This window comes from Ceratotherium simum, chromosome 36 (genome assembly GCF_057802395.1).
Source record: "Ceratotherium simum simum isolate JZ-2026a chromosome 36, ASM5780239v1, whole genome shotgun sequence".
Taxonomy (NCBI): domain Eukaryota; kingdom Metazoa; phylum Chordata; class Mammalia; order Perissodactyla; family Rhinocerotidae; genus Ceratotherium; species Ceratotherium simum.
The window spans coordinates 16,177,622-16,189,782 of record NC_141935.1 but is presented as its reverse complement, the minus strand read 5'-3'; positions in this window follow the sequence as shown (position 1 = coordinate 16,189,782).

Below are 12,161 nucleotides of genomic sequence, written 5' to 3'. Positions count from 1 at the left end.
ATTTGGACTTTTGACTTTGATAGCTGGGGGGAGGTTGTGTGGCCTGGAACTATGAACATAAAGTATCACAACGACTTTGACTTCAGGGAAAATGCACTTGGTCAGCTTATACCTGTCACTGGAAGACTCACCTGTGGGGAAGAGCACCAACTGTCCCTCTGATGCAGAGAAGCAGGGAGGCTGCACCAGTCTTTCTTTCAAAGACAGCGAAAAATTGTCATTCCTTAATAGGACAATGATGTGCCCTGATGCATTATCAAATGTCAGGCTACTCTTGCATTCAACTTCTGTCCCTGCTCCAGGAACCCCATGTTGTCCGATAGTGTTTGGAACGAGAGACAGAGCAGGTGGCAACTATCGATGTGACCTTTTAGGTTATCTCCAGGACGCTGAGTGCATTTAAAGGGATAAAGTTGACATTTGTGGTTACGATCATTCTTATTCTCGTCATCTATCCATTGATCTAAGACACTGGTCACATCAATGTCTAGAAGCCCAGTGATAAATGTGACATCTGACTGATAGGCAAAAGCTCAAGTGAATTTTGCCATTTATTATTATAATTATCGTTGAGTCAATTTTCCATTCCCCAATTATGGGGGCGTAGGGTAGTGAGCTGTCAAAAGGAAAGATATGGCTGCCTAATGTCAGGGCAAGCTATAGGAAATATTTTGATGTAGAAAAAAGTTGTCTTTCAGCACCATATCTGCTTCCTTTTCTACTATTTCCTCCATAAAATAATGTTTTTAATGATTACACCTACTATTTTGGGGGGGAAGGTTATATTGTACCAGATGCTTTTTTTTTTTTCTGGGAAAGATTCACCCTGAGCTAACATCTGTTGCCCATCTTCCTGTTTTTTTTGTTTTCCCTCCCCAAAGTCCCAGTACATAGTTGTACATTCTTGTTGTAAGTCCTTCTAGTTCTTCTATGTGAGCCACTGCCACAGCATGGCTACTGACAGACGAATGGTGTGGTTCTGCACCTAGGAACTGAACCTGGGCTGCTGAAGCGGAGCATGCCAAAATTTAACTACCAGACCATTGGGGCTGGCTCTGTACCAGATGCTTTATATACTTTATTTCTTTTTATTCTCAAATGTATTCATTATCTATTGCTGTGGAACAAATTTTCCCCAATTTAGCAGCTTCAAACAACAAACTTTTATTATTAACCATTTTCTGTGGTCAAGAATCCTGATGTAGCTTACTGGATACTTCTGCCCAGGATTTCTCAGAAGGTTACAATCAAGATGTTGGCTCAGGGTCCCTCATAAGGCTGTATTTGAGGTGACAACTGGGGGCGGATCTGCTTCCAAGCTCACTCACATGGCTGTTGGCAGGCCTCAGATCCTTACTAGCTATTGGTGGAGGCTTCAGTTCCTCTCCACATGGGCCTCTCCATAGGGCAGCTCACAACATGGCAGCTGGCTTCCCTTAGAATAAGTGAGCTAGCAAGAGAATGACAGTCAGTGCTTGAGATGGAAGCCACAGTCTTTTTAAATTAACCTCAGAAGTGGCATCCTATAACTTTTGTTAGAAGTGAATCACTAGGTCCAGCTCACACTCATGGGGAAGGGGATTACACAAAAGTTGAATACCAGGAGGTAAGGATCTTTTCAGGGCCTTATTAGAGGCTGCCTAGCACAGTAGGGTCAATGGACGAAGTAGATACCACATTCCTTACGTGTTTCAGAGACAAGGCAACTAAGATTTACAGAGTTGCTGTGTAAGGACCCATAGTTAATATTCCAGAACAGAGATTTGAATCAGAGCATTCTGCTGCTCTCCATGCCTTTAACCACTGCATGATGCTGCCCCTCCAGATCAGGGGCACAGTACTCACCCTCAGGTGTGCCAGAAAACAAGTTCTGCTGTCTCAGGAAAAGGTAAAATAAACACATTCTGGGTGCTCAGACTCACTCCCAGGACCAGGGCACTAAAGTTTTTAAATAAAACCTTCAGGGTCTGACATAGCTGGCTTTGTTCAACTACTGGCTTTATTGCCAACTAGCTCTGTGATTTTATTGATGAATCTTAATATCTCTCTTCTTCATTTTTTCTTATTTTTCAAACTGGAATAAAATCACCTATTTCATAGAACTCTTTTAAGATTAACAAAGATAACATGTGGAGTCAGCCCTGATGGCCTAGTGGTTAAAGTTTGGTGTACTCTGCTCCGGTGGCCCAAGTTCAGTTCCTGGGCACCGAAACACACTGCTCGTCTGTCAGTTGCCATGCTGTGGCAGCGGCTCACACAGAAGAACAAGAAGGACCAACTAGAATATACAACTATGTACTGGGGCTTTGGGGAGGAAAAAACAAAAAATAAAGAGAGGAAGATTGGCAACAGATGTAGCTTAGGACAAATCTTTCCCAGCAAAAAAAAAAAAAGAGAGATAATACTTGTAAAGATATTTAACTTATACCTAACATACATACATTCATTTATATACACATTTTACATATACATATATACATTTTATACACACACAGACACACACATATAATGTGTAATCAGTTCACAGTTAGTTTCCTTTCTTCCCATACCCCACCCAATTGTGGACACACAGCAGACAGAAACATTAGTATTTTCTTTAAGCAAAGGAGCTTTACTTGAGCTACAAAAATCACTTACACAGCTATCATTGCTATGCTTATGGTCAAATCTGAAAAGATATTCCATTCTTCACTGGTGAGAATTTTAAAGTGTCCCCAAAACCTTCACTTACAGTCAGAGACATATGCTAGGGCACCAGGCTGGGAGAGAGTTAGAGACTGTGCTAGGATCAGCTGGGTAATATATAAGGGTTGGTGCCTGCAGAGGAAAAGGTGCTTTGGATGGGAAATTAATTTTAATTTAGTATTGTTTTGGTCTCCTTCTCCCTGATGTATATCTCTGAATTGAATTCCATAGGTTGAATACTACTGCAGTTAAGACAGAATCACACATGCTACCCCACCCCATATTTTTCCCATGTCCACCCCAGACTATTGTTATTCTGAATTCAATTCTTCTGATCCTTACTGAACCCATAAAATTCAGTTCGTTGTGGTGCAATTTTGCTATCTCCAATGTCATAAATCATTCCAAAGACTAGACTCACGAAACACCAACAGGGATGGAAGTGACTGCATGGAGAGGGCAATTTCTGTTTCCTCTCTGTATATATTTTTTGTAAGCACAGACATTTCTTAGAGATATTTTGTTATAGAAAAATCTCACCCAAACTTTTGATAAAATGTAGTTTGTTCTGCAGCTTATCTAAAAATGAGAATGTTGTTGGTGTTGGATGGTTTCATGTGCCAAAGTGTTAAAAGATTAGCTGCAATGTATCCTTGGGCAGCTTATGAGCATTGATTTTTTCCTTAAGCTGGTTTTTCAAGAGGAATGGTGGTCAGCCATATTGCCCCCACAGACTTATGGACAAAAGACACCCTGTGTATTTTTAAATGGGACTCGCATACTAACTCGTATCTTCTTTGAATTGTTATGAATGTAATATTAATTAGAGTAGATTAACTGACATTCATAAAGCAACTACTGTGTGAAAAGCACTGGGCTAACTATTTCCATCTCTATTATTTAATACTCGTATCAACCCTATGAATTATTATTATTATCATTTTTTAAATTCAGTGGATAAGCTTAAGGAGATTAAATGATTTTCCCAAGGTTATATAGATAGTAATTCATAGAGCCAAGATTAGAACTTATATCTTCTGACTCCAAGTAAAAAGCTCTTTCTGTTCTATGTAAAACATGGATAGGAAGTATGGCCACATTTTTTAATGTTTGCCATTAATTACATAGGAGAAATATATTTCTGATGACATTGAGTCCTCATTCATATTCCAAGGAAGTACTTACAAGGGTCTTACTGTTTTGCAGGAGAGCAATAGGAACTTCTATTTTAAATTTCTAATACACCACCAATTTCCTTACCCAAATTGCCTGCCATTAGAACCACAAGATTAGCATTCACGGATGAGGTGTTCTCTAGGATTGAAACCAGTCATGGCTGGGAAGAAGACAACAGAGCCAACTCTTGACTAACTCAGATAATAGGGGACAGGAATTGTGTGCATAACTGAGGTCTGTAGCGAATCCCAATTTTTTATTTTAGCCAGTAGTTTCAAGCTTTTTCTCAAAAAAATCAATCTAATATTTTCTGAGTTCCACTAAGAAGAAGCAAAATTAAATATTACGTCAGTTAGAATTAAATTCTGCTATGGTAAAGGATACTCCCAAAATGATGAATTGAACAGGTAATTTCTCTGTCACAGAAAAACAATCTGGAGATGGCCAGCGCAGGAATGAGATGGCAACTCCAAGTCATCAGGACCCAGCCATCTTCTAGAGCTGCATTGTGGCATCTCTAGGGTGTGGCCTTTGTGCTCCTGTCCAGATGGCCGTGGTCAACAACCTTCACAGACACATTTCAACCAGCAGGATGGAAGACAGGAAACATGGAACTCTACCCTCCTTTTAAAGAGACTTCCCAGAAGCCTTACATGACACTGCCCCTTGTATCAAGGTAAGCAGCACTAATCCCATGGGAAGCTGGGAAATGTAGTTTTAAGTGAAGGTGCCAGTATGCCTGACTGAAAATAATGGTTCTGTTAATTTGAGAGAGAAGTTGAGGATATATCGTTGGTGGCAACAAGAAATATCAACCTCAAACATTCGGCTCCTTTTAATTTTTAGGGGTATACAAAAATAATAATGTCTGATGAAGTGATAAAAAGCTGGCGATCAGAAGGAGAAGTTTCAAAGATACTGTGTGTGTCACTTTCTGGAAAACCAAAAGTAGAATGTAAACTCTCCATATTTAATAACTTTCACTATTGGAAAATGTGGAGACAAAATTTTCACAGAATAACAACAGGAGGGTATGGCCAGACCTATGATCCAATAGACTTTGAGTGAGGTGATAAGAGATGTTTGTAAAAGAGGGGATCATTTCTCTGATGAAAACCTGCAAAGTCTATTAACAAACATCTTAGCTTTCAGTACTAACCTATATGGCCTGAGCACACATTAACTTATTGAAGCTAGGCTTGAACCTATTCAGTCTTCAATCTATCTTTTGGTGTGATAGAAATTTATTGCCAACTATACAAATTAGTACTTGCTTTAGTTGTCCAAAATTTATCTCTGTCAAGTTTCAAGTGCATCTCCTTTGAGCTACCTAGTATTCTAGGCTGTGGTGAATAAGATTTGGCTCATTCTAGTTAGTTTGTGAGCAAAAAGTCATGTGGCGCCTCTGTCCTGCCCTGATATTCCACCTATTCCTAGTTGAACCTGGTATTCCCTTTCCAAAAGGACAATGGTATGAGTCTCCATTATATATATATATATAAATGCCCTCATACCACCAAACCAATTCCTCTTGGATTCCGCATCATTGTTTCTTTCCTCCCCTGACCACACTTTTTCTCACTGACAATGCCCTGAGGACCACAGAAACTAGTGGTAACAGCATAACCAGTTGAATATAAACATTTAAGACTTAACACGAATTTTTTTTTTGTCTTGGCTCAGCAGTAACTATGTGACATTTTCTCTCCCTGGGCTTCAGCTAACTCAATTGTAAAATGAAGGGGCTTAGGCTACAGAGTTCCTAAGATCCCTTCCAGCCCAGGAAAAGTCCATGATCCTGTGACTCTACTGGCATGGGATCTGATAAAAATGTTTTGGGAAATCCTATTCTTCTAACCACACAGTAGTGGCTAGATCTGCCGGTTCCTAAAAATGACACAAAGGCTCCACCTGCCCTCTGCTAACGGCCAATGGCAACCCAATTGTCTAGTCATCTTGTTGTCCCAAAGGTACTACATTGTCTACACTGCTCGAGTGAGAAGAAATTAATCCATGAATTGACTTACACATAGTCCATTTCCGATTAGCCTAACCAGGGAGGTATGATGGCGTGGATAAATACAGATGACAACTAATTAAAAATCGCTCATATTTACTTTTGCTACTGTTTCACATTTTGTGGAGCACTGATTTCTGTGTTATTATATAGTCTTCTGTTGAAAAAATTACACATCTATATATTCTGATGGTGCACATTGTATCCAGAAAAGAACTCAAGCTGGAGGAGACTAGCTAAGAAATGGTAGTAGGTCATCCATGTGCGGATATTTGTGAATGCAATTTTATCTACCACCTTTGATCAAAAAGGACTTGAAGCAGTTTACAAAACTACATGCACTACCATGTAATTGAGAATTTATCATATTCTGTTCAATCAAAACCTCATGCCAGGGCAACTTACACATTCAGTTCGGCGCATTTGTCTTTGGTTAGTTTGCAGCTAGTCAAAAAGAACTCTTCGTCTGTGTAGAACTTCTACAAATAAGATAATAACAGCTCCCCTGCTGTGTCAATAAATCAGCACAGTTCCTGTGTTAGAGACTCACAGCAGCTGTCAGAACACAGTCTCTTTGAAATGCTTTATAAATACCATGTAAAGAGCCAGATTGGTCTTTCACAGCCTTGTTATCCTAATGAAATCACTCTGCTTCCTAATCTTTGCTTCAGACACTACCAAGGTTGGGCGAAGGAAGCCCCATCTCCCCAAATGACTCTAAACACCAAGTTTGGATGACAGATTAATGATTGGATCTGCCTCCCCATTAATTTATTTGCAGGAGACACCTGTGCCAATAACCTCGTTAGGGTTTGGAGCTTGTCCCTAGAAAGGCATGCCTTCCCTCTCACGGAATCCGCTTCCCATAATTCTTAATTACTTTGTAGTGCCTGGTGGGGAAAAGGCACATGACATGGAAAATTTTATAGGGTCTAATCATTAACCAACTCTGTTCTTGAGTGGAGTTAGAGTATTAGCGAAAATGGTCTGTCTCAATCCCCCGAGCTACTTTCAAAATCGTTAGCCAAAGGAATTTTCCACGTGCATTTTCTGCTTGAGAGCCATTCCCTCAAAGGTAACAGCAAACACCTTCACGGCACTTACTTTGGTCGGGGACTGCTATTGTTGTTATTCTGATTTTACAGATGAGAAGACTGAGTCACAGAGAAGTGTCGCTTGCCCAGGAGATGGAGCCGGGATTCCAAGTCAAGCTGTCTGGCTTTCACAACCAGGCTCTTCTTCCTCTAGAAAAGAGACTTCATGAAAGAGAAAACCAACTTTTGAACTTAGTCTTATTTGTTTTTGGACATTTATCCCAACTATATTGGAGATAAAGGGGGTTCCGAGAAACCCCTTCAGCGTCACAAAACCAAACTGATCAGCAGTAAATATTTGAATTTCATTCTAGTAGCTGAAAGTCTGTTTTGTGTATTCAGCTCTCAGGCTCTAGTCCTGTGATTCTCAACCTTGTCTGCACACTGGAATCACCTGGGAATCTTTCAAGAAGCCTAATGCTGAGTCTCTCCCTTTCTCTCTCTCTCTCTCTCTCCCCCCTATCATCTCTGTCCCTATCTATCTATCTATCTATCTATCTATCTATCTATCTATCTATCTGTCTGTCTCTGTCTATCTATCTATCCATCCATCTATTTATCCATCCATCATCTATCTGTCTATCATGACATAATGTCAGACAATGGTAATGCTGTGAAGAAAACTAAAAACAGGAACAAGAATAGGGATGGATGGAGAGAGGGTGTTATTTTAAAGAGGTGTCACTTCTGAGGAGGTGACATTTGAGCAGGACCTTGATTGCACTGAGGGAGCAAGACTTGCCGATATCTGGAAGAGTGAGTGTTTCAGGCAGAAGGAACTGCAGGTGCAGAGGCCCCGAGATGAAATGATGCCTGCTTACTTTGAAGAACAGCAAGGAGCTCGAGGAGGCTGGAATGCAGCTGAGTGAGGTGCAGACTGGTAGGGGATGAGGCTGAAGAGGTGGCCAGGCACCAGATGGTGTGAGGCCTTGCAGATCATAGTGCGGAACCTGGATTTTATTCCAATTGTATAGAAAAGCCCTTGGAATTTATTGAGCGGGAGAGTGGCATGATCTTACTCATATTTTAAATGGATCATTCTGTCCATGTATGTAAAATGAACTGAAAGGAGCAAGTATAGAAGACGGGACTAGTTAGGAGGTGTATGTAGTTGGCCATAAGAAAGAGGCTGTTAACTTAAGTTGTGGGGCGAGCAGTGGAGGAAGGAGAAGGGATAGGAGACTTGTTGATAGATTGGATGGACATGGGGTGAGAGAGAAAATGAGAGGTCAAGGATGACACGTAGGTTTTATGCCTGAAAAACTGTATAATACTATTTACAGAGGTTAAAAAAAAAAAAGACTACTGGAGAGTAAGATGATTATGGATTGGGAACAGAAATCAAGAGTCTGCTTAAGACATAGTAAGTTTGATTTCCCTTTTAGACATCCAAGTGGGACTGTCAAGTGGAGAATTTAATAATCAAGTCCGGAGCTCATGAAAGAAGTCAAGCGTGGAGATATAAATCTGGAATTCATCAGCATACAAATAGGTGATTTCTGAATGCTTTATAAGCCTCCTAAATCATATTTTTAAAAATATATTCACTGCTTAACTATTTTGCTAATGTATATTTCTAGGTGGTTTAATCAAACTTAAATGTGACCAAAAACATTACGAATCATTTGCAGGCACCCAGATTTTCCTTGTTCCATCCTCACTTTGAAGTAAATATATTCATTTCCCATTCAAGTTCCAACACATTTTTTTCCATTTCAACTTCAAATTCTTTTCCTCATCTCCTCTTATCTTTTCTAGACCATTCCCACTCCCTACCAGTCAAATAATTTCAGAGGGGAATTTTCTTTTACAAAGACACTAAAATCCTTCAGTGTGAGTTGAGCTATGAATGCCTAGGGATCAGAGAGTTTCAGTGGACTAATAACTGCCTTCTCACCTCTGGGATCCACGTTCTAATATAGCCTTTGATTAAAGTGGCTCTAAATCATCCTGATTACCATTGCCCTTATTATAAAGTGGGCACCACTCTAATTTGTGTCGAGATAGTTTAAGAAGTTTTTTATCATTCATGTAACTGCCTGCCCATGAAACTCGCATTAGATTTGCTCTCTTACATCTTCTCCATTTGAGCACATATGTGTGAATGGCGTGATGAGAAACAGAGATTTGGCTATCATTTGTTTAATGTAAGACCTGCAGGTGGAAATTTACCTGCTCCTCAAAGTGTTCAAAGACCAGCTCTGCTTCATTCCTCCTCCTCTTCTCCCTTCTCCTCCTCCTCTTCTTCTTCTTCTCTCTCTCTTTTTTCCCTTAAATGTATTAAGTTACTCTATGTTTTATTGCTAAAAAAGGAGCTCAGGAAACAGAAACAGACAACTATCCACAATTCCAATTCATTTCTGAACTATTTTTATATTTGACCCAAACATGGATATGAAGCAAATATGTTGATGAGGTAGATGAAAGATTGAAGATAATCCTATCTGAAATTAAAATTTATAAGTAGGAAGGTAAAGTCTTACACTGAGATTGAAGGATCAGCGGCAGAAATGCAGCAAATGGGTGGGGTCTTGGTTTGATAACTGTTCACTTGGAAAATACTTGGTGGGGGAGATTAATTGGCCCAAGCTCTAACTGCGCTAATAGCATTGGGAAGCAGCTGGATAGTGCGAAGAAACAAGTTTCATTAATGGAAGCACAGTGTCCAGCTCAAGGGAGGTAAGTGTCCCTTTGGCCAAACCACATCTGGATTTTATATGCATATGGCACCACAAAATACTGACAAAATAGAATCTATTTAATGAAAGACAATGGTGGTAGATAGTGAAGGGTGCAGAAAATCACATCATGTAAGGAGCTGATGAAGCAAGTGGATGTCTTCAGCCTATGGAAGAGGTAACACTAAGAGTGGGGGAGTTTTGGGGAAAATGCAGCAGGAGAGTTGTCTTTAAATATTTGAAGGACTATTGAGTAAATGATAGATTAGCCTCTGTTTGATGTAATTATAGAGGACAGAACTAAAAACAATAAGAAGAAGATATATGACAGTGATTCTTAACCTCGGCGGCCCATCAGAATAATCTGTAGAGTTTTTCAGATTAAGATTCCTGGGCCTCATTCCTACTCATTCAGATTCAGTGGCTTGTAGGTGGGGCCTGGTAATCTGTAATTTTGAAAGTGTTAAATGGAGAATGGTGCTCACTTTGATTTGAAAATAGCTCTAAGGAAGAAAATTTCACTTTAATATAAGAACTTATTTTCTAACAATTTCTACTATTCCAAAACAGAAAATGAAGTCAGTCTGCCCTGTGGGGGACGTAAGCCCCTTATTATTGGAAATGTCCCAGCAGTGGCTAAATATTGAAGGGAACATTTATCTTTTAAAAGCAGTTGTATTCAGTGACTCCAAAGACCACCAGGCACTTTATGGACCTGTGAACTCTATCAGGGCAGGAATAGTATCTGGTTGCATTTCTCCCCAGTGTTTGGGTCATTGGAGGTGCTCAAATATCTGCTAACTATTGAATGAATGAATGCAATGCACCATCAGCCAGCAGGTACCAGGGACATAGTGGCTGGAATCTGATTTCTAAGACTAATTTCTAAACCCACAGTACGTCTCACCCAAACTTCACTCCCTCTCTGCAGCGTGTTCTTCCCTTTTCTTCCGCATTGGCATAACAGAAAGTTCCAACATACACGTCTCATGTCACGGAATGTCAAAATCAGATAAAACATAATATAAATGGCAACATATAACATGACAGCAGCTTTTCAAGATAGAGGATAAAACACAAAGTAATATAAACAATTGGTGACATTTTGTAGCACTACCTACATCCGTCACATCGCTGTGCCCTGGGCCTCACAACCCTCCTCATCCTCCACCCCCCAAGTATCTGCTCTAAGCCAGCCTCCAGCTTTAGTTTCTCCATTTGCCTGTTCTTTTCAGTCACCAAGATTCCTAGTATCTCTTCCCTTCAGAAAATGACCATATAGGATTTTTAATTTTTTGTGTCTGTGTGTAAGGAAGATTGGCCCTGTGCTAACATCTGTGCCAATCTTCCTCTATTGTGTATGTGGGACACTGCCACAGCATGGCTTGATGGGCAGTGTGTAGGTCTGTGCCCGGGATCCGAACCTGTGAACTCCAGGCTGCTGAAGCAGAGCATGCAAACTTACACACTACACCACTGGGCCGGCCCTAGGACTTCTAAATTTTTATCTTCGAGATTCTTTGATTCTAGCAGGAATAAATCATGCTACTCTTTAACGCACTTTTCTGTCAGCTCAGAACTAGAAAGATTTCCTCGCCGTCCACTATCCCACCATGTTTATTTCCACTTCTGTGACTCTATAAATGTTTATTCTCCTTTCTACAAATCCAAATCCCACCTATCTTTTAAGATTCAACTCAAGCTACACTTTCCTCATGGAATTTTTCTAGATATTTTCTAGATATTCTAAAATTTCCAGAATTTGCTGATCTTTCCTGTCTAAGATCTCCTATAATACTTATATTCTAATCCCATCATTTATGGTTTTACCAACTCCTCTCTTGAAATAATAGTGTTAGCCTCTGAGAACACAGAGGTATTTTTTTACAATTACATTTACTGATATTTTTTCCAGTGTTTTGGCTTGGACTGCACACAGCATATCTCCTTAGAAAATGCATCTTTGCTGATTTTGTGTAAGATTAAGTGCATCAATCTGGTTATGTTGAAAAGCATCTGACATTGGAATTTCTTTCATAATTTCTGCATGAAGAGAATCAAAAATCTACCTTTCTGAATTATACACAGCCCCAGAGAGCTCTGTGTGTGTATTTATAATACACTGTGGTTATGCCCAGACTTCCCTGCCTTCTAGAAAGTTCCATGTCCAAATCTGACTCATCTCCATTCTCACCACAGGCCCCACTCTCACCCAAGGCAGCAGTGGATGATGAAGTCCAACTTGTCAGGATTTGTTACTTGCTAGCAAAATATTCCCACCTTTGACAGAGCTGTCAAATTTTTGTCCCCAAACCAAATGAACACACAAACTGATTTTCCTTCCTCCAGACTGGAGGACAGTGCTTTAAATCAACTCTCAGAGATAATTCAAGTAAGTGGCTCTGTACCAACAAAAGCCAAAGGAGGGTAACTCTTCATTCATAGTTCATCAGACTCCTAACAAAGGTGTCATCACATTAAAAAAAAAAATAACTACATGTCCAATGGGGA